Source organism: Pezoporus flaviventris, unplaced genomic scaffold (genome assembly GCF_033815535.1).
Source record: "Pezoporus flaviventris isolate CSIRO_AGI_PZ_B2104156 unplaced genomic scaffold, CSIRO_AGI_Pfla_v1 ptg000003l, whole genome shotgun sequence".
NCBI classification, from domain to species: Eukaryota; Metazoa; Chordata; class Aves; order Psittaciformes; family Psittacidae; genus Pezoporus; species Pezoporus flaviventris.
Genome location: NW_026892551.1, coordinates 4,934,776 through 4,960,840, shown reverse-complemented (window position 1 = coordinate 4,960,840; position 26,065 = coordinate 4,934,776). Strand labels below are relative to the sequence as shown.

The 26,065-nt window shown below is 38.3% G+C and overlaps 1 protein-coding gene and 1 long non-coding RNA gene across 3 annotated transcripts in view; one reads left to right on the top strand and one right to left on the bottom strand.

The window, feature by feature from the left end:
* The window catches only part of LOC133265055 (uncharacterized), a 947,336-nt gene that overhangs the window by 124,105 nt on the left and 797,166 nt on the right, over positions 1-26,065 (bottom strand). The window lies entirely within an intron of this gene.
* LOC133265026 (uncharacterized) lies at positions 8,198-25,975 on the top strand. Its single transcript, XR_009741842.1, has 3 exons — positions 8,198-8,888; positions 10,393-10,507; positions 25,720-25,975. It is a non-coding gene; the product is annotated as an uncharacterized LOC133265026 (long non-coding RNA).

Here is a 26,065-nt window from a genome sequence, read left to right as displayed (position 1 = left end):
ATACACGTAATGTGCAAGAAATTTGAACTGTAAAGATTTTTATGTGGTAGTTGGGTATTTAGTATCGATAGAGAAAGAGCAAAATGAATTTACTTTTTTAAGCCTTCTTTCATGCTTCCTAAAGACAAAGGTCAAAAATTGCAGTATGCTTTACTAGATCATTCAAGATTTTTTTCACTAGCTGCATAAGTGAATTGGTTACTCTTGGGCTGTTCTGGTGAGTTCAGGGACTCTTGAATACTGGGCTTGTCTCTGGGGCAAGAAGATACCTCAAAACTTGAAAGCAAATGAACATAATACTGGACATGCATATTTGCTTGTTTTTTTCCTATTCTTCTCTAGCAGCACAGATGTTTTCCACTAGTGGAGCAATCTGTATTGATAAAATGCACTGCAGAAGACCTGCTCATGCACACATACATGTTAAGTTTGATGTGTGTTCATGGATGACTACTTGAGTAGATCCACAAACTCAAAATCAAACCCACCAAATAGTATGTGTGGTGCACTTTTAATTATTTCTTTTGTGATTATGCAGCTGTTCAATATCCCATCTAAGGTACATTGATGTTGATGTCATAGCCCTGCAGTATGCCTGTTTCATTCCCAAAACAGTTTGTTATTTTTGCCACTAAACTAAATTCTGCAGTTTGCCACAGGCAAGGACAACAAAACAGAACTTAACTATGTGGCACTGTTTCAGATAATTATCTGTCTCACAGGCATTGTTTCCTGGCTTAATTTACCTTTCGGATTATTATGAAAAGTATCTGAAAAAATAAAAATGAATTCATTTTGTAACTATTACTATTCAAGTAAGTGATGTTTCTCCATGGATAACTTTGTTTTGTAGTTTTCTGTCAGCAAGAGTAAATGGTAAAATTAGTATTATTCTCAGGAGAACTAATGAGATTGCTCTCTGAATCACTTCCATAGCAGGCACCCGAGGCTGTTAGTGAGTAACATTTCTGGAAGTGGAGCACTTACAAACATGCAATGAACTTTAATAGATTATTGCTGAACCATTTATTTCTTAAATCCTTTTGCTCACCATTGTAAAGTTGTAAGACAAACAGGTGTTCTAAAAATGAATTCACAGCATTTCACCAATTTACTGTGTTTTTTCTTATGAAAATGACATAAAACTTCACACATTACTCCCTAAGGCACTATATCGCTGTTTTTCGGTACTTTTGCATGCTTTCTCTTCTATGCAACTGCACACTGAAGATGCTTCCAGCATATTCACAAGCAAGGTGGCTAGTCAGTACTGTATGTCTAAGCCACTGGGACTATGATTAATATACATCATTCCCTTCAGTTGAGGGCCAGGGCCACTTACCCCACCAAGCTTCTACAACTGGTGGGCAAGGACAGCCAAGTCAAGCACAGTCTAGTCACTGCAGTATGATAGTGTGGCATGAGTTATTGCCTTTTCTCCAAGTCCTCTCCAGAGTCTGGCAGTTCCTACTACATCATCAGGTTTGTTGATTAGGAAAAATGAAAATAATTGTGCTTCACCGATAAATAAACGCCAAAATTTATGGCCTAGTTTAACCACTTAAGAGCTTGGATTTCAGGTCATATGATTTGATATTTTTTTTTTACAATACTTTAGCTCTTTTATATACCATAACTAGTATAATCTATTTCTAGCCATATATTTATGTCATGTGTATTCAGAGTTTTCCTTTGAAGGAGATGTGAACCTGTGTGAGACCTCAAATTTGAGTTTCTAGCCACATTCCTATTTTATGGAAACTGATTACTATGCCAAAGAAGGAAGAGGGGAGAAAGCATCTTTCAGTGCTTCATGAATACAGATTATGAACTTGTATTGTCATTGAAAACCACATTGTTGTAGGCATAAAATACTAAGCTTTCTGATATTGCAACCACCAACCAATTTTAAGTCCTTTTTAAACTTAGTTTTTGTTTTACAAAAATAAGTCAAAGTGTCTGAAAATATTTCCAATACTGTGATACTTGAGCTTTTTACTTATTTATTGAGGTATTTTAGAGTTGTTTATTACTCACATGAGAGTTTAACCTTAAGTATTTTCTGTAAATTAATGAAAGGAATCATACACAAATGTTAAACTATTAATTCTTGAATGTTTGCCAGTGCTTTTCCTATTAATTTTGCAGTATAAACACATGAAAAGATTGATTGACATGTGACAAAATAATTCTTTAACTTTCAAAGAATTCAACATTCATAAGCTGTTTCTGCATTCATGATGTGAATATTTGTATGAATGTATATGTTGTATAAATGCAATTATGCACATATTTGCCCACTCTTATACCAGAAGGATGCAGAGAAACATATTACATATTTCAATCATAGTCCTCAATGTCATTAAGCTAAATAACTTATCTTTTTATTTGTTGATATGTAACTTCTTTTTTTTTTAACATTTTGAAATGAAAACCTAAACAATGCTCTGAATGCTCTGAACATGATGCTTGGAAAGAAGCATAGTAAGTGAAACAAAGAGACCATACACATATTGTACATTGCAAGAGCAGCCTGTTATCATTTGACCATGTTGCCCAAAGCTCTGTCCAACATGTCCTTAACACTGCTAGGGATGGATATTTTCTGCCCATGGCAGGGGGGTTGGAACTAGATGATCTTAAGGTCCTTACCAACTGTAACCATTCTATGATTCTACGATTATCAAGTCTTTAGGTAACCTTTTACAGTGCCTCACCACCTTCTTCTGGCTCCATGTATACATGGTGATCTTTATAAATTTCAGCCCTGTAACCCTGTCCCAGAGCTTTCTTGAGTTTCCAGGGACTGTGGGTACTCACAGGTGGCTTGCTCTTCATCACTGTGTGTGCAGAGGGTATGGGAGGTTTCAAGAGTAAGAGCTCGACAAGGGAAACGACAGCTTGCTGTTTATTATCATAGGAATCATGGGGGCAGGGGAAAGGCTCATGGGGCAGGTATACCTTTGCTTTGACTAACTCAGATTAGACCATCAGGATATTAAGATTCTCAAAAATAACTGAAAATGTCCAGAGGTGTCCAAAAGGATACTGTTTCATTGATAAAGCTATGACAATTCTTATACTGCATATAAAAAAAACTTCCAAAAGTTTCTTGCTTTAATAACACTTTTGACATCCTTAACATGGTAATAATTTTCATCATGTGAAAGGAGGAAAAAAGTCTTAAGATACCTAGAACTGTTCTTTGGCTTAAAAATCCCTCATACTATTTTCCCTTTGGATAGAGGGATGATGCATGTATTAAAATGTAGATCCTTAAACAAGTGGATGTTACTCAGTGTGATCTCACACATGCACAGACCATCCCAGTTTGTCTTGTAACTCTTTTGCTCTGCTAAATGATTCTGTATTTGTCAGATCTCCTTCTGCTGTAAGCTCTTCTACTGCCAGCAAAACAGGTTGTTGCTGTTATTTAGATCGATTGAATAGCATCATTTTTGTCTATGATCTTGGAACAGGGGATAGACATAAGAGTCTGCATACCCCATCCCTGTTGACTTTTACAGTATTGATAGTAAATTAGAAAGTCTGAATAAAACACAGCTCACTTCTGCTTTGTAGGAGAGTACTGACACAGTCTAAAAATTTTGCCATGTTCGTTGTTTTAGTTAATGGTGAAGGAATACAAAGAATCATGCACAATGACAGCTTCAAGATGGAGCTGAGAATAATCAGGAGGTTCAAACAGCTGGTGTAATTGATTACAAAATCACTCTACACCCTAAACAAATGTTTCATAAGCTCCATACTGTGCTACTTGATCTCAGCGAACAGATTTGTACTGTTCTACATACTGTCTAGACCCAAACCTATAGACTGGCCATTGCCACTGCTGAACATGCTCAATGGAAGCTGTGGGGCAGTCCCTTTCACCACCTCTGGTACATTTGAGGGTGGAAGGTAAAACTAACCTTGTAAATCAGTTGTCAGGACTAGGAAGTGCAGCATCCGCTTGCTCTGTAAAGGACTGCAATAACAGCCACCAGAGCAGACTTCACCAGTATGAAAGGTTTTTCTGTTTAAAAGGACATAAACAGTTACACAGAGATGTTTAAACACTGGCTGTAGCACTTAAAATGGGAACACGCCTGAACAGGGAAAGATCTCTAATATCATAGGATCATGGGATAGTTAGGGTTGGAATGTACCTTAAGATCATCTAGTTCCAACCCCCCCTGCAATCCATATAACCAGAATTTTAAATAGGATGTGCATGCACGTGTCTGCTTCTGTCCATGTAGATTACATAAAGTACTGTTTACTAGTGTTCTTTCCTGACTTTGTTATGACAACCAGTGACAAATTAACATTCTAACATCATTTCTTCCAAAAATGGTACTTTCCTTACACATTTTGTAGCAGTACTTACTATCAGTGCATGCATTTGAGAACATGACCAGTTTGCTCTGAAAATAAAAATGCATAATTTAGTGACATATGATTGATAACTGTACAAACAACATAGCAGGAATGGCCCAGGGTTGTGTACAATCTGAAAAATTATTTTCTAAAAGCTGTATACCATCAAGATGTGACAGAGATTTGTGCTATCAGGGAAGACTGCTTTACTCATAATACCAGCTACAGCTCCTGAAGTCACAAACATGCACTTATTTTATTGTACTGTTCATTGGCAGAACTCCTAAGATCCCATAGCAGGTAGGTTGACTAATGTAATCAGATAGTGCATGGTGATGGATATGGTAAAGCTGTCTCTCTTCTGGGTTTTAACCACGTTATTGAGTCTGCCTAATGTCTTTCGCATAGTCAGGGAAATAAAGATGGTAAGAATTAATATGAGGGTGACATAATTTGCAAGCAGCCATTGTAAGATGGAACTCTATCTACTTTCAGGTAACATCACAACATTTCTTGTCTTCTAATGCTTGAAGTAGAGTATTTTTCTTGAGATACCCATTCTATGCCAAAATCCCTAAGACTGATTTAAGAAGCTTTAAGCTTAGCATGGACAATGATAAGCCTAATAAGAAAGTGTATTTTGATCTGTGTTTAATTTGACTCCTGGCTGTACCTGAGAAGACAAGGTATGTCAGCTAAGGTAATTGCCAAATGAAAATAAGTAATGTTCTTAATCTACTTTGCTTCTTGGAGAGCATTTTGACAGCTATTGGTAAAAAAACACTGAAATCAACAGAAATTGCAGTTGAGAAGTGTTTATAACATATAAAGTTTCAGACTACTTTGAGCATTTATTTATAAACCAGCAAAAGGACCTAGAATTTTATCATGAGTACTAAAAACAATTAAACAAAAAAAAATACAACACAAAGAAAACCATATAAATCTATATTAAAAGAACAAAAATCTATACATACTGTGCCCATAAAAAAACAGCTGATTCTGCTAGAACTGTCATTTGTCTATACAGTTTGCATTAAATTTACCTGGTGTAACCTGCTAGGTCCTCAGTAAGTCTGTAGATCAAAGGTAGTAAACCATTTTGTATATTTTAGTTTGTTTACAATAAAAGTAAATGGACGAAAAATTTAAACAACTTTTAAATAAAAGTATTCATATTAATTGTTTTTTGCAATGTTGTTACAATGCAATACAAGATAATTTAAAAACTTTTATGTTTGTGTGAAAGGTGTAAATGTTGCACTTAGTTGCTTATAATTTAGTGTCTGTTAATACAAGCTATTAACTTTGAAAAGTGAGTTTCTGGAAAGCAGGGAGGATGGGTGTCATATAGGCATCCTTACAGGTAAGCTTTATAGATCTTGACTAAAAGGATAAAATTACTGAAGGATAGACATATTGATTCTTCATTAAGTGCATGCACAGCTTAAAGTAATTTCCAGATGAAATAGGCAGTGGATGAGTGTGGAGACAGTGTTCTCATGGGAGAATGCATAATTAGTACATAAACTCTGAATAATCCTGAAAGATACAGCAAGGCCATGAGAGGCCCGAGGAAGCTTAAGCAAGCAAGATAAGAAGAAGCTGGAATTCACTGAGTTAATGAGAACTGTGGACTGTTGGCAAGCTTTCGAGGTCAAGTTCTCACACCTGTGCTTAACCAATTATATGTTAGTCACTAAGGGTCTTCAAGACATGTATCCAATCATAATATGCCAAATCACTGTAACTGCATGTATGAAATAGTATATAAGGAGTTAAGGCTTTGTAATAAATTTGGCAATCGCTTGATCACATTGATCGTCTCTGCGTTGTCCGTGACTCCCGTGTCAACAGATGAGCAATAAAGCTAGTCAAGGAGCAGCAGTTTGTTCAATTCATCCACTGCAAAAAAAGACAGGTGCAAAGGACTACGGCCTTTAAAGACATCAGAAGGATATTTTTGAGCCTTTTGATTTAATCCAGTTGAAGAATTGTGTTACGGTACCATTGCTACTACTACTGCTACTACTATTACTATCCTTATTATTAATAATGAGGAAGTTTTATTGCTTTAATTTGTAATCAAAGTATCAATGAAACTCTGGAGCCTTTATCAGTTTTATCTTCTTATGTTGTCATGTGTTTAAAAGCCTTAGCTGTTAAATGTGAAATAAAATTAGAAGCTATATATTTTGAAAATTTACAAAGAATTAAGTGGTAAATTACAACTATCTTGGAGTAACAGTCTGTCTCAGCAGAATTCTGCGACTGCCAGTAGAGTTAGCTGTAGGTGGAATGCCATTGTATGAATGTAAGCGTTTAGTGTTAGAATTTATACCAGAGGGGTGTATGTTATGGCTTTCAACTCTAGCTCCAGAAGCATGATAGTCTTCTGTTAAAACCTGTGTTATATTCATCAGGTAAGCAGATGTCTAGAATGACACTTAAACAGCTCTAAGTGCAAACACTTAGGGAAGGGAGGAATGATTTAGGTGTATATTTCAAAGTGAACTAAATAATTCATTTGACTGTCTGAACTGTACTTGATTCATTAGATGTTCATCAACTGTATTAGGGGCTTAAACACCTAACAAGCTTATAGACACTTAAACATAATTCTTCTACTCTCAGATGTATTCGATTCTTAGACTTGTATGTTTCCTTCTGTATTATGCACTTTATTTCATAGTAGTCACAATCTCCCTTCAGAGTAAACCAGGATGCAATTTACCAATCAGATGTAGACATCTACACGGCAAACATTTTTAATTGAGCTGATCACCACAGGCTCCCTTTCACTGTCCCTTAGAAGAGCTGCTGTTGAAAGACTATTATTCATCCTCCTATAGATACCTCAAGATAATTCAATTATCTCCTTATAGGTGTCTGTCCTGGGTTCAGCAGTAGCAGTCATTTTTCCCCTTCTTGGTAGCTGGTGCAGTGCAGTGTTTTGACTTTCGGCCTGGGAACAGAGCTGATAACAAGGATGTTTTGGTTTGGCCAAGGACTTTGTGAGCCTTATGCTCTGCCAGGGAGGAGGGGAAGCCAGGAGGAAGCAGAGACAGGACACCTGACCCAAACTGACCAAAGAGGTATTCCATACCACAGCACGTCATGCCCGTGATGTAACTGGGAGTTAGCCGGAAGGTCTGGGAGACTGTAGGGTTGGAGGAGGTATCGGTCGGAGCTTGGTCGGGCTTGGGGGGTGAGTTACCGGTCAGCTAGTGCTGAGGGAGACTGCAGGGTTGGAGGAGGTATCGGTTGGTGCTTGGTCGGGCTGGGGGGGGCAAGTTATCGGTCAGCTGGTGGTGAGGTGTTGTATTCTCTTCCCTTGTTATTTCCTTTATCATTGTTATTATTGGTGGTAGCAGTAGTGATTTGTGTTATACCTTAGTTACTAAACTGTTCTTATCTCAACCCGTGGGAGTTGCATTCTTTTTGATTCTCCTCTCCGTCCCTCCGGGAGTAGGGGGAGGGAAAGAAGGGGGGGGGGAGTGAGTGAACGAGTTACCTGACTGGGTTTAAACCACGACAGTGTCTCAGTGTCTACCAACATTAAATGCACTCTTATGATATCCCACCTGAGTTTTAGTTGCCAGTTTAGAAAGTCAGTTTGTCCTGTTTATCTGCAAGCACTGTGTGGATGTCAAAAATATCCTAGGGGATCTCAAATTGTACTTGACATCAATACTGAAATAACAAAATCGAGTTGCTAAAAGAAGTCATGTTTGCTGTGGATACATATGCTGCTTTCCATTGACTCTGATGGGCACATAGGATGATTTTCAACTTGTGAATATCTACATGGCAGGCATTAGAATTTGACACTAAAGTTAATAAGGTCCCATAAGGATGCCTTTTCAAGTTCTGGTGATCTCTATAGCCAGAAAGCTTTCTTAGTTTCAAATAATGGACTGTCAGAAGACTCTGACTTAGGAATATTTTCCAAGCTTTAACTTACTGAGCAAGTTACACTTGTTCTTCCTTCAGTACTACCTATAGGACTTCTGTTGTTCTGGTTTGCATCATAATGAATGTGGCTGTATCAGAAGCAGATGTGCTATTTTGATGAGAAACTCACTCCTAATAAAAAAGAGTTCCTCTCAGTTTGGATTCTTGGCACTTAGTGTTCATACAAACTTTATGTCCTGAGGTTTAGCAGTAGCTCTGCATTCTTGTATGTCAATGAAAATTTGAGGGAGAATAGAGATGATAGAATTTCTTCAATGAGGATCTTACTTATCCATGATCCAGAAAGGCAGTGTTTCCAGAAAATGGAAAGATCTTTCTGCTTTCTTTTATTGTTCAAGTATTACGAGGATAAAATTTCCCAGATATCTTCTACTTAATTTTTCAACCCACAATTCATTTGCTGACTTCATGATACCAGTATGTTAAGCATTATGTATGCTGATAAAAATAGCTGAACTTACTTGAGAAATTGGGAGAAAGACTCTGTAAGTGGATCAAAGGGGATAACACTTTCTCTCATGACTTCTGAGCATGTAAGTTCTCTTGCTATGAAAATGACTCTCCGGTAAGAAACAGTTCAAACTGGAAACATGTGGAAGACTCCTGTTAAACTGGGAAGACTGGAAATGAAGTAGGTAAGTTCAGAATCTTAGTGACCTTACTGAAAATTAAATGAAACTGCTATAATTAGAACTTAATGAGATAGTGAAGCTTTATCACTGGGTTGATTCAGTATTGTGATCTAGAGGAAGACTTAAAAGAGAAAACCAATTCTGTGCTAATCATTAGCACGAGACTGAGGAGGTTTAACAGATACACGTATAAACCATAATGCAATAGAAATGTCTGCTGGAAATTTCCATCAGCATATAAAGAGCTAAATTCAGAGATTACTGTATGTTGACGCGGGAGTCACGGACAACGCAGAGACGATCAATGTGATCAAGCGATTGCCAAATTTATTACAAAGCTTTAACTCCTTATATACTATTTCTTACTTACAGTGATTTGGCATATTATGGTTGGATACATGTCTTGAAGACCCTTAGTGACTAACAGATAATTGGTTAAACACAGGTGTGAGAACTTGACCTCGAAAGCTTGCCAACAGTCCACAGTTCTCATTAACTCAGTGAATTCCAGCTTCTTCTTATCTTGCTTGCTTAAGCTTCCTCGGGCCTCTCATGGCCTTGTATCTTTCAGGATTATTCAGAGTTTATGTACTAATTATGCATTCTCCTGTGAGAACACTGTCTCCACAACTGTAAAACAAACAGAAGTGGGAATTTTATGATTATTTACACATACATGCAAGAACAGATGCATATATGCTCATGTATCTGTTATTCAAAACATTTGTGTAATACTTTCCTGTCTCTGTATTCACACTGCTAATAATTTATCTAATATATTTCCTGTCCTGTACACAGATAGTCTTTTTCAAAACACAAAGTTGCTACTATTCAAGGAGTTCATGAAGCCCAAAATTCTAACCTGTGCTTCCAGATGACAGGCTTCAGTATGTGTGTTGGGGCCCAAAAATGGTTCTTGTTGCCTAGTGCTTCCTGGTAATGTTAGATATGCAGGGTCTAATAACACCATTGAGACAGCAATTAAATTACTCTGTTGAAAGGAATGAGAAAATAAATCCGAAATACCTAGGTTTAAAAAAAAAAGCCCAACAAAGTAACAACAAAACACAATGCTTAGAGTAATTTCTTTTTGCAAGTTTTCTGCTGTTCAACTTCTGTCCAGAACAGTTAGTGCTCTTTCCACTCTATTTAAGGCTGACACTATATTAACAGAAATACAATAGACAGTTATTGCTTTTCCCTTTTTTACATGTCATTTTCTTAAAGGGACTCCTAATACGATGCAAACATTTCACAGGGACTGAAAACAACATGCCTCAAAATGCCTTTCTTCATACTGCTGAAATAGCTCTTTCTGATAAGGAAGGCTAGAAGTAGCTTTAGTATTTGTAATTCGTAACTGTCATAAATAATCACATCTGACTGTGCTGTAAATGTTTTGTAGAATCTTCAGTAGAAAGTGCCACTATTGAACAACTAGGCAACATGTATGGGTAAGATCCAAAAAGACGTAAGGGATTTTGACAGCAGAAGACTTGATTTTTCTATTCTCATTCCAGGTGAATACTGTGTTTTTTATGGGTGACTTCACTGATTTATTAGGACTTCTGTCAGACTTCAACTCTGTAGGAAGACAAGTGGTGGAACCAGGCCCAGAATAAATCACTGTAATTTCTACAAATAATTAACCTTCAGAGATCACTGACACAAAAAACATTGCTGCCAAAAATACATCTTCTAATCTTTGGAGAATCAATGATATATACAAGATTGTAGTGAACCTTCAAACACTGATGCATGATAGATAAGACCTGCATTAATCAGGAGAATAATATTTTGATAGTTCATTTTAGCAGTTCAAGTGTTACAGCTTCTCAGACAATTTGGGAATTGTTAAATATATTCACCTTTTGTCCCACTAAAAACATGGACTGGTACAATCATTTAGGTTGGAAAAGACACTATGATCAAGTCCAACTGTAACCCTGACACTACCAAGTTCACCTATGTCTCTAAGCACCACAGCTACACATCTTTTGAACAGCTCCAGGGATGGCTACTGAACCATGAGCAGCCTGTTCTGATGCTTGACAACATTGAAGAATTTTTTCATATTATATCATCTAGTGAGCATAAGACTCACAAAGTCCTTGGTCAGAGTAAACATTACTTAGCAACAACTAAAACCAACAGTGTTATCAGCTTGTTGTAAAAGGGCAAAGCCTTTATGATAAAACAAATATATAAAATAGTAGAAATGATTATGTTTGAGAAATATATAAATCAATAGTGGGGTTTTGTATATTAGAAAATGTTGTAACTTTGCAATTTTGTATCACGGCTATTCTGTAACCAGTGTTGCAATGACAGGCTTAGTAGCAAAAACGTATGCGTATGGGTGGATTTAGAAAAGTATGTACTGGAGACTATACCCAAGTAGAACCTATGCGTATGGATGGATTAGAAAGGTATGTACTGGAGACTATACCCAAGTAGAACCTGTGCATAAGGTAGCCAGAAGAACATACCAGAAGTTGATGAGAAAATGCTAGCGTCCATACAAGGGTTGGGATAGATCCAAGTAAAGAAAAGGTGAAGAGGACAACCTGAGGAAGACTTCTTACTTCATCTGAGGAAGACTCCTTACTTCATCGGAACGACCACCAGATGACCACCAGAGTGGGCTGCTCAATCGTAGAAGAGGCTGATATCGTAACATTCCTGATGTGGCAATCCTTAATGCATATACATTAGCTAATGTTGTGATCCGTGCTAAATGTGTATAAATTGCGAACACGATGTGACAAGGCTGGAACCAGATTTGGGTGCATACCCCTGGTTTCCCAGCGCTGAAATAAAGCACCTCATATAACCAAGCACCTCATATAACGCTAACATTTTGGCGACCCAGATGGGACCTCGCGGGCATTGCTGAGGCGGATCATGTCTCGATCCTGCTCTAGCCGGCACCGAGAAATTCTTGGGGAGCCATTGACCGCGACCGACCTCCACTGCTCACAACGGACCTCTGACATGGTAAGAAAGGTGTTTTTGATTTGGGTTATGATACCAATTTCTAGTAAATGTATGGTATTGGCCTTTGGTAAACGTCTGGTAAAAGCCTGCCTGTTATACGCAGCGAAAAAGCTGTGTTTGGCTGGGCTAATAGTAAAGCCTGCCTGTTAGACGCTGTGAAAGCTGCGCTTAGCTGGGGCTAGAGAACTCTTGGGGTAAAAGCCTAGGCGCCATCCGTTAGACAGTAGCGAAAGCTCTGCAGGTTTGGCAAACATGGTTTGGTATTGATCAGCATCTGTCTGTATAAATTCTGTAACATATTGGTGTGTGTGTGCGTGTTGTGAGAGAAGCTTGTTTTAGAGATCTCTTTGTATTTACAAAATGCCGCCGATTCCTAAGTCGTCTCCGTTAGGTTGTATCTTAACCCATTGGAAGGAGGGTGGATTCGGGCAAAGTATGCGGAAAAGTAAACTAATTGATTATTGGAATGTCTGGTGGACGCAATATGAACTAGAAGATCAGGAAAAATGGCCTGAGAATGGAACTTTACAGTATAATACTATCTTGCAGTTGATGTTGTATTGCAAAAGGGAAGGAAAATGGGATGAAGTACCATATGTGGATCTTTTCTTTACCTTAAGAAACAATAAGTGGCAGAAATCTTGCGGAATAATGGTTGTTAAGGCAAACAATGCTGAAGAGTGTAAGGGCTGTGCTGGAGAAAAGGAATGTGTGAAATGCCTTGCCTTAGGGAGTAGTCGGGGACATCAAAAGGATGAGAAAGATCTTGGTTTGTTAGTAGCTCTGCTAGTGACAAATGAGGAAAGGGGGGAGCAGGAGGAAAGCGATAGTGATCTTGAGAGTGAGGAAGGGGGTGAAAATAGGGGAGGTCAAGAAATAAATCCCCCTGTCACCCCAGTCTCACACAGAACTCGCCGGAGGGGAGGGCGAGAAGGAAAAGCACAGCCTCAATCAGCCGGTGCGGTGCTTGCTCCTTTAAGGCAAGGAGTCGGAACTGAGGGACCAGTGGATGTTAAAGTACCTTTCTCTCCCGGGGATTTGGTTATATGGAAACAATCAGCAGGAACATATAGAGAAAATCCTGATAAAGTAGCTCGAGTAATGAATATGATTATGAAAACTCAAAACCCTAACTGGGATGATATACAAGTGCTTTTAGATACCTTTATGGACTCGACAGAAAAAGAGATGGTGTTGCGAAGTGCTCAGGAGAGGGTCCGGGAAGATATAAGACAGGGATTAGTTACGGGAAATATAGATCAAAACTTCCTGATGGAAGACCCGATGTGTAATTATAACACACAAGGAGAAATGAGAAATTTACGGAGATATCAAGACTGGGTAGTTTTTGGAGTACAACATGCTATGCCCAAAACAATAAATTGGTCAAAATTGTATAATGTTAGACAAGAGAAGGCAGAATCACCATCTGCCTTTCTAGAGAAACTTAAAGAGACTGCAAAGAAATATACAGATTTAGATGTGGAAACGGAACAGGCTAAAGCACAATTAGCCTTGATTTTCCTGGGGCAGTCTCAAGATGATATCAGAAAGAAACTGCAAAAACTAGAAGGGGCAGATTTGCGGAACCTGGACAGACTGTTAGAGGTGGCTTGGAAGGTGTATAATAATTGGGAAAAAGAGAGCTCCCGGAGACAACAACAAAACTTACTGGCAGTGATACAGGGAACAGAACAAGGTTTCCCTAACCCTAGGGGAAGAGGACGAGGAAATATGCGAGGACGGGGACGAGGCAGAGGATTTTATAATCCAAGGATGGGAATGAGCACAGAAAGAATAGGATATAATCAATGTGCACTTTGCAAGCAGGAAGGACATAGGAAAAATGAATGTCCACCCGGGGGGGGGCAGTTCATGTCTCCAAGAAATCCTTTTGCAGGATCTGACATAGGTAAAACAATGGTGTTGGGGGAATTTGATAATCAGAGCTGACTAAGCTGAGTAGAAAATAAGGAGCCCCTTGTAAAAATCCCACTAGGAAAGAAAGAAGTAAAATTTTTAATAGATACAGGGGCCACTTATTCAGTTTTAAATGATTTGCACAGAAGAATAGGAAAGAAAACTACGACAATTGTGGGAGCCACGGGGAAAAAAGTGCGGCCATTCTTACAACCCCTAGATTTACGATTTAGAGGAAAAGAATTGACACATGAATTTTTATATGTGCCTGAATGTCCCATTCCTCTACTGGGACGGCACTTATTAAGTAAATTGGATGCTACAATTGCTTTTGAAAACGGTGAATTGATAATTCAAATCCCTGAATCCAAAACAGGACAGATTTTAGTTCCTAAAGACAAACCTATTCCACAAATTCCAAAAGAAGTGGAACAGGCAGTAATACCCACAGTTTGGGAAACCGAAATCCCAGGAAAATCAAAAGCAGCTCAGCCGATAGTAGTAGAATTAAAAGACGGAGCTAAACCAGTAAGGATTAAACAATATCCATTAAAACTAGAAGCTAGATATGGAATTATAAAAACAATTGAGAAATTTTTAAAATACCAAATTTTAGAGGAATGTGAATCAGAATATAACACGCCGATTTTCCCAGTAAAGAAACCAAATGGTGAGTATAGATTAGTACAAGACTTGAGGGCAATAAATGAAATAACAAAAGACATCCACCCAGTGGTGGCAAACCCTTATACATTGCTAACATATGTGAAGGAAAAATATAAATGGTTTACAGTAACTGATTTAAAGGATGCCTTCTTCTGCATTCCCCTTGACAAAAGTAGCAGGAAACTGTTTGCATTTGAATGGGAAAATCCACAGAATGGACAGAAAACACAATTAACATGGACCAGACTTCTACAAGGATTCAAGAACTGTCCGACCCTATTTGTAAACCAACTGGCTGAGGAATTGGAAGCATGGACCACCCAAGGAAAAATACAGGTACCAAGATCACAATACCTTTTGCTACCATGTGTAGATGACATTTTTATTGCAACAGAACAAAGGTCCCTGTGCATAAAGGTGACAATTGAAATTCTGAATCAGCTAGGCTTGAATGGTTATAAAGTCTCAAAAGAAAAGGCACAAATTGCATGCATGACTGTGCTGTATCTGGGATGTGAAATTTCACAAGGGCAGTGAAAACTGGGAATAAATCGCATAGAGGCAATCTGTGCCATCCCAGAACCACGGAACTTGCATGAACTAAGAATATTTTTGGGCATCACAGGGTGGTGCAGATTATGGATAATGGACTATGGACTTATTGCCAAACCCCTGTATGAAACCCAAAAATCACATGCCTTTGTTTGGGACAAACCACAGAAAGAGGCCTTCAAAAATCTGAAGGAGGCATTAACAAAATCACTGGCACTGGGACTCCCAGATTTGAGAAAAGATTTTCAATTGTTTGTCCACGAAAGACAGAGGTTGGCATTGGGAGTATTAACTCAGAAACTCGGAAGCTGGAAAAGACTGATGGGATATTTTTCAAAACAACTGAATCCGGTGAGTGTAGGATGGCCCTCATGCTTGAGGGCAGTAGCAGCAACTGTCATTTTGATCCAAGAAGCGAGGAAATTAACTTTGGGAAAACACATCAATGTGTTTGTGCCACATATGGTAACCACTGTTCTAGAACAAAAAGGGGGGCATTGGTTGTCCCCTAGCTGGATGATGAAATATCAGGAAATCCTAATGGAACAGGATGGTATAAACTTGAGAACTACTAATCAGCTAAACCCAGCAGCTTTTCTAGGACCTGACCTAGAAGAAGGAACTCTTGAACATGACTGCATAGAAGTCATGGAACATACACATGCAACCAGAACAGACTTAAAGGATGTACCTCTTGAACGACCAGAGTGGGAACTCTTCACAGGTGGAAGCAGTTTTGTGGAGAATGGGACACGATACTCAGGGTATGCTGTGACAACGCAACAAAAGGTAGTCGAAGCCAAAGCACTACCTCCTGGAATGTCAGCCCAACAGGCAGAATTAATAGCTCTCACGAGAGCACTGGAACTGAGCAACGGTAAAAAGGTAAATGTATGGACAGACTCAAAATATGCATTTGGTGTGATACACATTCATGGAGCATTATGGAAAGAACGGGGACTTTTATCCTCACAAGGGACTAACATAAAGTGTCAAAAGGAAATTTTAGAATTAATAATTGCTGTGCAAAGACCTAAACAGGTAGCCATCATGCATTGCAAGGCACATCAAGGAGGAGCTTCAAAGATATCTGAAGGAAATACATTGGCAGATTGGAAGGCCCGACAAATAGCCCGGAGGGTATGGAACATGATGGCTTTGATACCTCTGAAAGTAAGCCCGCTCCACACCTATCTTCCACAAAGTCCAAACTATTCAAAAGAAGATGAAAAGTTAGCAGGACTCTTAAAAGAACTCTGAAGGGTGGTATGTAACAACAACAGGCCAAGTAATAGTGCCACCAACAGTAATGCGGAAAATTCAACAAACTGAACATCAGAAATGTCATTGGGGTGCAGAAGCTTATTTAACTTATTTAAAACGAGGAATAATTTCCACACAGATGTTAACTATGGCAAAATCGGTGGGATCAAAATGTGAAATTTGTTTGAAAAACAATCCAGTCGTAAAAAAACAAGTTGAAATGGGAAGAATTAGAATAGGAATGGAACCAGGAGATTATTAGCAGGTTGATTTTGTGGAACTACCAAAAGTACAAGGATACAAATATCTGTTAGTAGGGGTTGACACTTTTTCCAGATGGCCGGAGGCCTTTCCCTGTTGCACCAATCAGGCAAAAGAAATAGTGAAGTGGTTGCTTAGAGAAATCATTCCACGATTTGGAGTCCCTTTAGGGATATTATTGCAACCACAGTACAAGAAGTTAGTAAACTATTAGGAATATCATGGAACTTACACACTCCTTGGAGGCCCAAATCCAGTGGCCAAGTAGAAAAGATGAATCAGACAATAAAGAGACAGATCAGTAAAATATGTCAGGAGGCTAAAATAAAATGTCCACAAGCATTGCCTATAGCTCTGCTAAGAATCAGAGTAAAACCCAGAAGCAAAATGTCAGTAAGCCCCTATGAGATCCTCTATGGAAAGCCATACGAGACGCTGGAACCCAACCCTAATACCCATATTAAAGGGAATCAGGATGTTTATAATTATGTGCTGTCTCTCGGTAGAACCTTAACTCAACTGCGGAGCACTGTGGTGTGGAATAGGCCACTGTCACTGGAAAATCAAGCACATGACATCCAACCAGGAGACCAAGTATACGTCCGGAACTGGAACAAAGAACCATTAAAAGAATGGTGGGACGGACCGTACCAAGTACTGCTAACTACATTTACAGCAGTAAAGGTAGAAGGGATGGATTCTTGGATACATTATACACGAGTAAAGAAAGTTCCAAAGGTTTGGGAAACACAGATACTAGGCCCTACGAGACTAAAGCTGAAATATAAATAAGATGTCTGGGTTCTGTTACAAAACTTTGACTGTCATTTGGTCACTAACACAGCTGACATCTGTTCCTATCCTAGGAATTCCTCAGAAAAATGTTTTGACAAAACTTAAAACAAGATGCCATTCTGACCTGCAAGTTCACAGAAACCATTCCGATAAGACCAACACTAATAAAGGTAGTTTGGGAAAAGGTAAATGGTCCTATAGGACTGAATCTGCAATTGGCCACAGTGAAATTGAAGTTACGGGAAAAAGGACTAAAAGATCAGTAAATTCAACACAGATAATTCAATCACATCGTCAAAATCCTGAGAAAAATTTAATGATAGGTCTGATTGAGGATTTCCAAAAATGAAAAACACGAGCAGAATAACAGCATGTTTACCGATATCCAAAGCGGCAGGAGAATCAATTGAATGGGGAATAATAACGTTTCCACTTCCAGAAATTAACAAAACAATGGCTTGTCAGGAAAAAGAAATAATGAAAAACATAACGGTGACAAAATATCAGGAAGAAGGTGTTTTCGGAGACCCTGCAGTTTTGGTATCAAAGTCATCATGTGAAAAGAAACCAAATTTTCAGTTTACTTCCGTAAGAAGGGAATTGGGAAAGTGTGTTTATAATAAAGAAATTAAGATAAACAGACAAATAAAAGAAAAGGAGTGGGAATGCAACAAGGTGGATGATTTAAAACAAAATTGGGATACAGTTTGGTCAATAAGTGTTCTGCAGAGATTCCAATACATCGGAAACACACCTTGGTGTCTTAAATGGACAGGGAAACAAAATGCAACAGGAGATATAAATAACTTGCTGTCCATGAATAAGGTTAGTCGAGATATTATCAAAAAATGTTCCCTGGTGGAATTGTACAAAAATTTTGGATTATGATACTGACCTTGAAGAGATTACAATAATCCCAGTCAAAATTGCTTTAATGGCCAGGTGTGCATGTCGAGGACTAAAAATTGGAGGAAAAACAGTTAAAGTCCCAGATAATCATACGGGCTGTAGATATTCAACAGTGTATAGTATGGGACATTTTGCCTGGGCAGCTAGTGATGGAACTTGGACTACCCACTTATCCATGGAAGGGCCAGCTAAAGAAATTACTCTGGGATTATCCACCCTCTGTCCAATTTGGAAGAAATCACCATTTAGAGGCAAATTGGAAACCCTACAAATTCGGACAAAAAGAGTTGTAAATGATAATGATAGCGATGATGAAGACACTTGGGAGGAACCCTCCACAGGAATCAAAATAGGATGGGCTTTAGAATCCCTATTTGCCCAGGTGGCAGCATATCGAAATAGAGAAATGATTGACAATCTAATTGGACAAACAAAAAGATTAGTTAAAGTAACAAAGAAAGGATTCAGAGATTTAAATTTACGATTACAAGCAACAACCAAAATGACCTTGCAGAACAGAATAGCATTAGACATGTTGTTACTCAAAGAACATGATGTCTGTGGATATTCGAAAGACAGAGTGGACGATTGCTGCGTTCACATTCCCAATGTGACTGCAGACATAGAACACGGTATTTCCCAATTGACCAAAATTGAACAAGAAGCAGAAAAGGAAAAAGAATATATTGAACAAAATTGGATCGGGGCCCTTTTTGATGATTTGGGCCTTCACCTCACAGGGTGGGTCTGTTCCCTCTTACAGACTGTAATCATGATGCTGATTGTGTTTCTGATGATCTATCTAATGTATCTTTGCATCCGAAAAGAAATAGCCCGAAACAGTGCATGGATTCATCGAATTATAGGAGCAGTGACTAGAGACCACTCAAAATATCTGACACCTCCTCCTAATTATCAGGAAAGAGCTATTTAAGAGGGTGAAAATACTTACTTAAGTGTTTTCAAAGGGGGAAAATGTTGCAAAAGGGCAAAACCTTTATGATAAAACAAATATATAAAATAGTAGAAATGATTATGTTTGAGAAATTTATAAATCAATAGTGGGGTTTTGTATATTAGAAAATGTTGTAACTTTGCAATTTTGTATCACGGCTATTCTGTAACCAGTGTTGAAATGACAGGCTTAGTAGCAAAAACGTATGCGTATGGGTGGATTTAGAAAGGGAGGTACTGGAGATTATACCCAAGTGGAACCTATGCGTATGGATGGATTAGAAAAGTATGTACTGGAGACTATACCCAAGTAGAACCTATGCATAAGGTAGCCAGAAGAGCATACCAGAAGCTGATAAGAAAATGCTAGAGTCCACACAACGGTTGGGATAGATCCAAGTAAAGAAAAGGTGAAGAGGACAACCTGAGGAAGACTTCTTACTTCATCTGAGGAAGACTCCTTACTTCATCGGAACGACCACCAGATGACCACCAGAGGGGGCTGCGCAATCGTAGAAGAGGCTGATATCGTAACATTCCTGATGTGGCAATCCTTAATGCATATACATTAGCTAATGTTGTGATCCGTGCTAAATGTGTATAAATTGCAAACGCGATGTGACGAGGCTGGAACCAGATTTGGGTGCATACCCCTGGTTTCCCAGCGCTGTAATAAAGTACCTCATATAACCATTCCAGTGGTTATGTGTTTGTTCCCACGCTAGCAAGCTCTGTTCCCAGGCAGAAAGTCAAAGCCACAGCACTGCACCAGCTACTGAGAAGGAGAAAAATGACTGCTGCTGCTGAACCCAGGACAACATAGTTGTAGAGAGTGATAAAGGGCCTCCTTGGGCCTCCTTTTTCTCCAGGTTAAGCAACCCCAGTTTCTTCAGCCACTTCTCGTAAGACTTGTGCTCTAGGCCCTTCACTAGCTTTGTTGCTGTTCTTTACAGACACTCAGCACCTCAATGTCTGTGTCGTAGTGATGTTAGAACTGACACATAACCACCGGAATGGTTATATGAGGTGCTTTATTGCAGCGCTGGGAAACCAGGGGCACGCGCCCAAATCTGGCTTCAAACCCGTTACATTGCGCTAGCAATTTATACACTAAAAATGTCATCACCAATACATATTCAACACAGATTACATCATTGACTAATACATATGCATCAAGGATTGCCACATCAGTCTATTACGACATCAGCCTCTTCTGCGCTTGCGCAGCCCCCCTCTGGTGGTCATCCTGATGAAGTAAGGAGTCTTCCTTGGATGAAGTAAGAAGTCTTCCTCAGGTCATCCTGCTCACTTTTCTGTTCCTTGGACATGTCCCAGTCATTATGCGGAAGCCAGCATTCTCTTATTTTCACTTGACTACTCCTGGTACTTTCGTGAGTTCTGCTTCAGTAGAGTTTAACAATACTCCCCTGGATCCACCCATATACCCTTCCCCAGATATGGCTATGTTAATTGCTTATCATTATAGCTACCATTGTAATATTTAGTTATAAAGTAAATAAGATACACAATAGCAGAATTTCAACTTGTTCTTAATACAAAAGGAACCCTCTACTGATTAACAGATTTTCAAATATAATCATCTTTTCTCTTTGTATTATTGTTTCAACACACAATTTCACCTATTACTAACAGTGAGGGACCCAAAACTGGACACAGTGTTTGAAATGCGGCCTCACAAGTGCTAAGTACAAAGGGATAGTCACTCCCCTAGCCCTGCTGGCCACAAAATATCTGATACAAGACAGGATGCTGTTGGCCTTCTTAGCCATCTGATCACACTGCTGTTGCATGTGCAGCTGGTTGTCAACCAAAACTTCCAGGCCCTTTTCCACCAAGCAGCTTTGGTGCCACCAAACCCACTCTTCCTCAAACCTGTAGCTTTGCATGGGGTTGTTGCGACCCAAGTGTGGGACCTGGCACTTCACCTTGTTGAACCTCATGCAATCAGCGTAGGCCCACAGATCCAGCCTCTCCAGATCCTTCTACAGAGACTCCCTAACCTCAAGCAGATCAACTCTCCCACCCAACTTGGTATGATCTGCAAATAAGCTAATTAGCTCATGATTAGAAACAATTGTCATGTAATATCTGGGTGGGGGGTGGGGAAAAACACCCTTAATAGTGTTGACTGTAATGCTACATTACAGGCTAGACATAATTGCTTTTCTTTGAACACATACCATCCTCTAGAGAGCAAAGGCCTGACTCCTTCTACTGACCAGTGATAACCTATTGAATTTCTTGTCATTGTGGTTTTGTCTTTTAAAGAAATGCTACTGCAGTTACTAGTCACAGGACTCGGCGATAATACATGTGTCAAAAGAGGTCACACCTACACAGTTAAGCACTAACTATTCTCTTCTGCAGTCTTCCCTTTTTAGAAAACATGCAGTGGCTGTGCTTTTTAACTGGCACATTGTCCTGGGTTCAGTAGTAGCAGTCATGGTTTTTTTCCCATTGTGCTAGCTGGTGCAGTGCTGTGTTTTGACTTCCAGCCTGAGAACAGTGTTGGTGAAATCGATGTTTTCAGTTGTTGTTAAGTGATGTTTACCCTGACCAAGGACTTTGTGAGGCTCATGCTCTGCCAGGGAGGAGGGGAAGCCGGGAGGAAGCAGAGATGGGGCGCCTGACTCAGGCTAGCCAGGGAGGTATTCCATACCACAGCACGTCATGGCCGGGGTGGGGGGTGATTCCAGATGCAATGAAAGCAGGCTTCAAAGAAGCAGGCTGATGAACACCATGAATTTTACTTGTAGATCCTGTTTGTACACTATGAAATAGTAGCTTGGAATGGTAGTAGGAAAAAGGATGAACTGCCTGAAATTTCTGATACTGATTTTTAAAAATAAAAGTACAGCAAGAAAAGGAGATAAAATTATGTGGGACAAAATAAGTGGGATAGGCATAGGGTGAGAGTGAGAGGCAGGTAGAGGTGGAACTAGCTAAAAGAACTGCTTATGACTACTGTATATCTGGAGGACTGAATGTTCTTAATACACAAACTCACTCTCATTTCTCCCAGTTCTCTTCATGCGGTGAGTTAGAAGGGCTTCCTCGTAATATTTAACATTTCTCTACATGTTCGGAAACATGAACACTTAACTATAATTTTAAAAGTATGTATATTTTAACTCTTCATTCTGCCATCTAGATAAGATGTCCAGTGGATTGAATTATTCCTATATTTTATTGTCAGATGTGTTCATATTTCAGGTAAATACATTTACTCTGAGTGTTTTTTATAATTCCAAACTTTAAAGGAAAGGTAAAGACAAACAGTAGGGGAAGGTGCAGTTCATTTGTTTAGAAAACAGTTATATGACTACCTTATTAAATTAACAAAGAGCTGGTAAACAAGGCATTTTACGAGGCGTCATCACTGACGGTTTTCCCTATTGTATGTACATGTAAAACTTTGCAAAAAGCTGTTGAGTACACTAATACAAAAATAAATCCCACACATCAAGAACTGTTTATATCCTATGTTTATAATTTCTCTATTCACTCTGAATAAAAGAAAAAGAAAACAAAACAAATCCCACAACATTTCTTCCTTTGGATAGCTAGCCAAAATAATGATTTACTGAGGAGTAAGATAAGGATACCTGGAGGTTATTCACTAAAGATATAGCCAAACTAAATACTTAATCTGAAATCTACAGTCAGAAGCATCCAAAAGGAGGGACATATGCAGGAAAATCCTTAGAATAAATCCAGCTAGACAGCGAGAGTCTCGGATCATGTAGTGTGTATCTTAAGGAAATACTTTACTTCTGGATAAAAGGGAGTAAGAGTAAAAGAGAAGACAACAATATGTTTTCATAAATAGGAATTCTCTGGTGACTGGTGGTGCTCTTTAATTTTTATTCTGGATTAGAACCTGCAAATGAGTTTGGTAGTAAAATGCCAGGTACCAGAGCATTATCCAGTCACAGTTACACTATTATTCTAATATAGATCTACAATGGGCTTTACTGTAAAAATGTAAGGAGCTGGAGAATTTATTCGCTGTCATTTTAAGGATCAAAATTTTAACTAACTGTTCAACTTTACAAATATGTGCCTTAACACTGGACTGTCTCAGCTCACAAACCATACTGCAGCCTCTATAAATACAACCTCTTGGGGGGTGATGGTAAAACTTGACATCTAATGACAGATTCCTCAGAATGTCTGTGACTTGGGTAAAGACACAGACTTTTCTGGAATTTCTGGCTTAGCACATAGAGATGCACATACAGATTTTTTAGCATATAAGAAAATAATGTAATGAGGTGACTGGTTTAATATACCTATTTTTACCACCTTGGGATTAATATTGAAATGTCTGAAACTTGCCTTCCTGGAAGTACGAAAATGGGCAGTTGCTTGCAGCAACCTCTGAAACTTTTTTGTCTGGATCCCTGACAGAGGTTTTAATGAGTTTCTTAAAAAGAGAGTGCAAGAAGAAATAAGCAGAACTTAAAAGCAAAATGATTTGAATGCAGTTTAGATATTTTATTTTACTTTTTTTTAAAAAAGATCAACGGGTAGTTTGTGTCTGAACAGCTGAAAACTACTTAAAAACTTTTTTTTTTTTTAAACTGAAATATCTTTAATTGAATTTTCAGAATGAAGTGATGTAGTCTTCCCACTGAAATTGTCCTGAATAAAAGTCATTATGTTATTCACTGGGGCAGATTATGGATTCTCTGGTAAGAAAAAAACACCCAAACAATAAAACAAATTAAAGGCAAATGTAAAGATGAGAATAAGAAATTCTGATGCTAAGAAATTTTTTAAGAGCTGAGCAGAATGACCTCTGAAAATTTTGCTGCACTTGTTCACATTCTGACTTCTTTCTGAATAGCCAAACAAGGTAGTGCAAATTTTATAGAATGGTCTAAATTCATCCATCATTTTCAAGATGACATATAGTTGCCATAAATAGTTGTGAGTACATAGGATATGTGAAAATTGTCTGTGAGTGATACATAAGTAGGAACTGTAAAGAGAAAACAGTAAGTCATACTTGTTCTCTACCACTGCACTTTTTTCTGTTTGAATGCCTACTTGTGATACAAACCTACCACTTTAAAGCATTCTATCAAAACCAATCTTCATAGTCTTTATACTGTTAAAGATTCTCATTGTTTGGTGGTTGTTTTTTTCTTCTTTTGAACAAAACACTAGGTATGGTGTTTGAGTGAGCAAGTCACATAAAATTGCATGATGCAACCATCAATGATAAAAATTCTGTCCAAAAAATCTTGGAATTGTTTTGGAAACTGAAAGCTTGTGAGTAAAGGAAAAAAATAACCAACAAAATTTTAAATTAATTTGGTTTTATTACTCTGAAATGGTTCCTCAGTAGTCTGAAACTGTCTCAGTCTAACAGAATTTAATAAAATAAACTGTCAGGGACAGATATGGTCCAGTTCATGGTAATATGTGACACAATCATTCTCTATTAGCAATACTTAATAAAGCCTTCTCAGAAAAGGCAAAACCGTTAGTGCAGTGTAATTAATTGCAAAGTATTTGTCAAAATAGAACAGATTGTTTTCTGACCTGTGAATCAGCAGAACCATGTAAGGTACAGGAAACTTCCACTTGTGTCTCTTCCTACAGAGCAATATATTATGACATATTAAATGCTAGGATAAATCTCACTAATTCTGTAACTGGTTCTGTTAACTTTGGAAAACACTCACTGCTCTACAGTTGGCAAAAATGTGAATTCACATTGTATATTTTTATTCCAAAAAGAACTGCATCAGTGTAGGTGGCATTTTATATGCTCTGGGTTTGCTGGAATTTTAACTACTAACACAGCTTGATAACACCTCTGTCTCTGACATTTAGGTAGTCAAACCTTAACTGCTATATTTTGCTGTACTCTAATACAAAATACCTATAAATTCTTGATTACTGCCAGTGTTCACTGTAACAGAAACCAGTACCTGGCTATAAGATTTGCACTAGGGTAGCCTTCCAAACCCTAAACTTTTCTAGTTTGTTTTTGCTTGTTTGTTTGTTTAAAGTGATTTGCAAGCATGTACTGAAAGACAAGCAAATAAAGAAGCCCAATATATGACAAGATAAAAAAGTACATTTTGCTGTTTTGAGCTAGAAGTAAGTATGTGTCTAATGTGCAGATAATCAATCTATCTGGGGATAGGTATCTCATTAAAAGGAAGAAAAGGTAACTTTAGTTTATCAGCAAAGCGTGTCAAATGGACATCTTTTGGAAGGGAAAAATAGGCAACGCAAATGTAAATAAGAGTATTGTGTTGAAATGGAATGCGATTTTTACATATAAATAACTATTTTTTTAGATATTTGATCTAATAACATGATTAAAATACGAGTGTTTAAAATCGATAACATCCCTCCACATTTAAAAAATCTTTAGATGATGAGGACCACTCTGATTGCTGTCCTCAACCACATGAATGACAGAGACCAAAGAGTCGCTTAAAAGAAAATTCCCTGCATTAAGCCTGAAACTTCTATGTGAGCTGCTGTGAATCCAGTCATGGATGTTTGATGAAGGACTTCCATGTAGTGGGAATTCTTCAACATACTGTATCTCTCGATAGACTTGTCCAGTAAATAATCATCTTCACTACAACAAATTATGCAGTATATCTATACTCTCTACTTTATAACCGGTATGTATAAATCTGAGATAACACCTATTTGCAGGATTTCTTTTATGATATGCTCAGCTTTAATCAAAGTTATGTTTTAAGTACTTT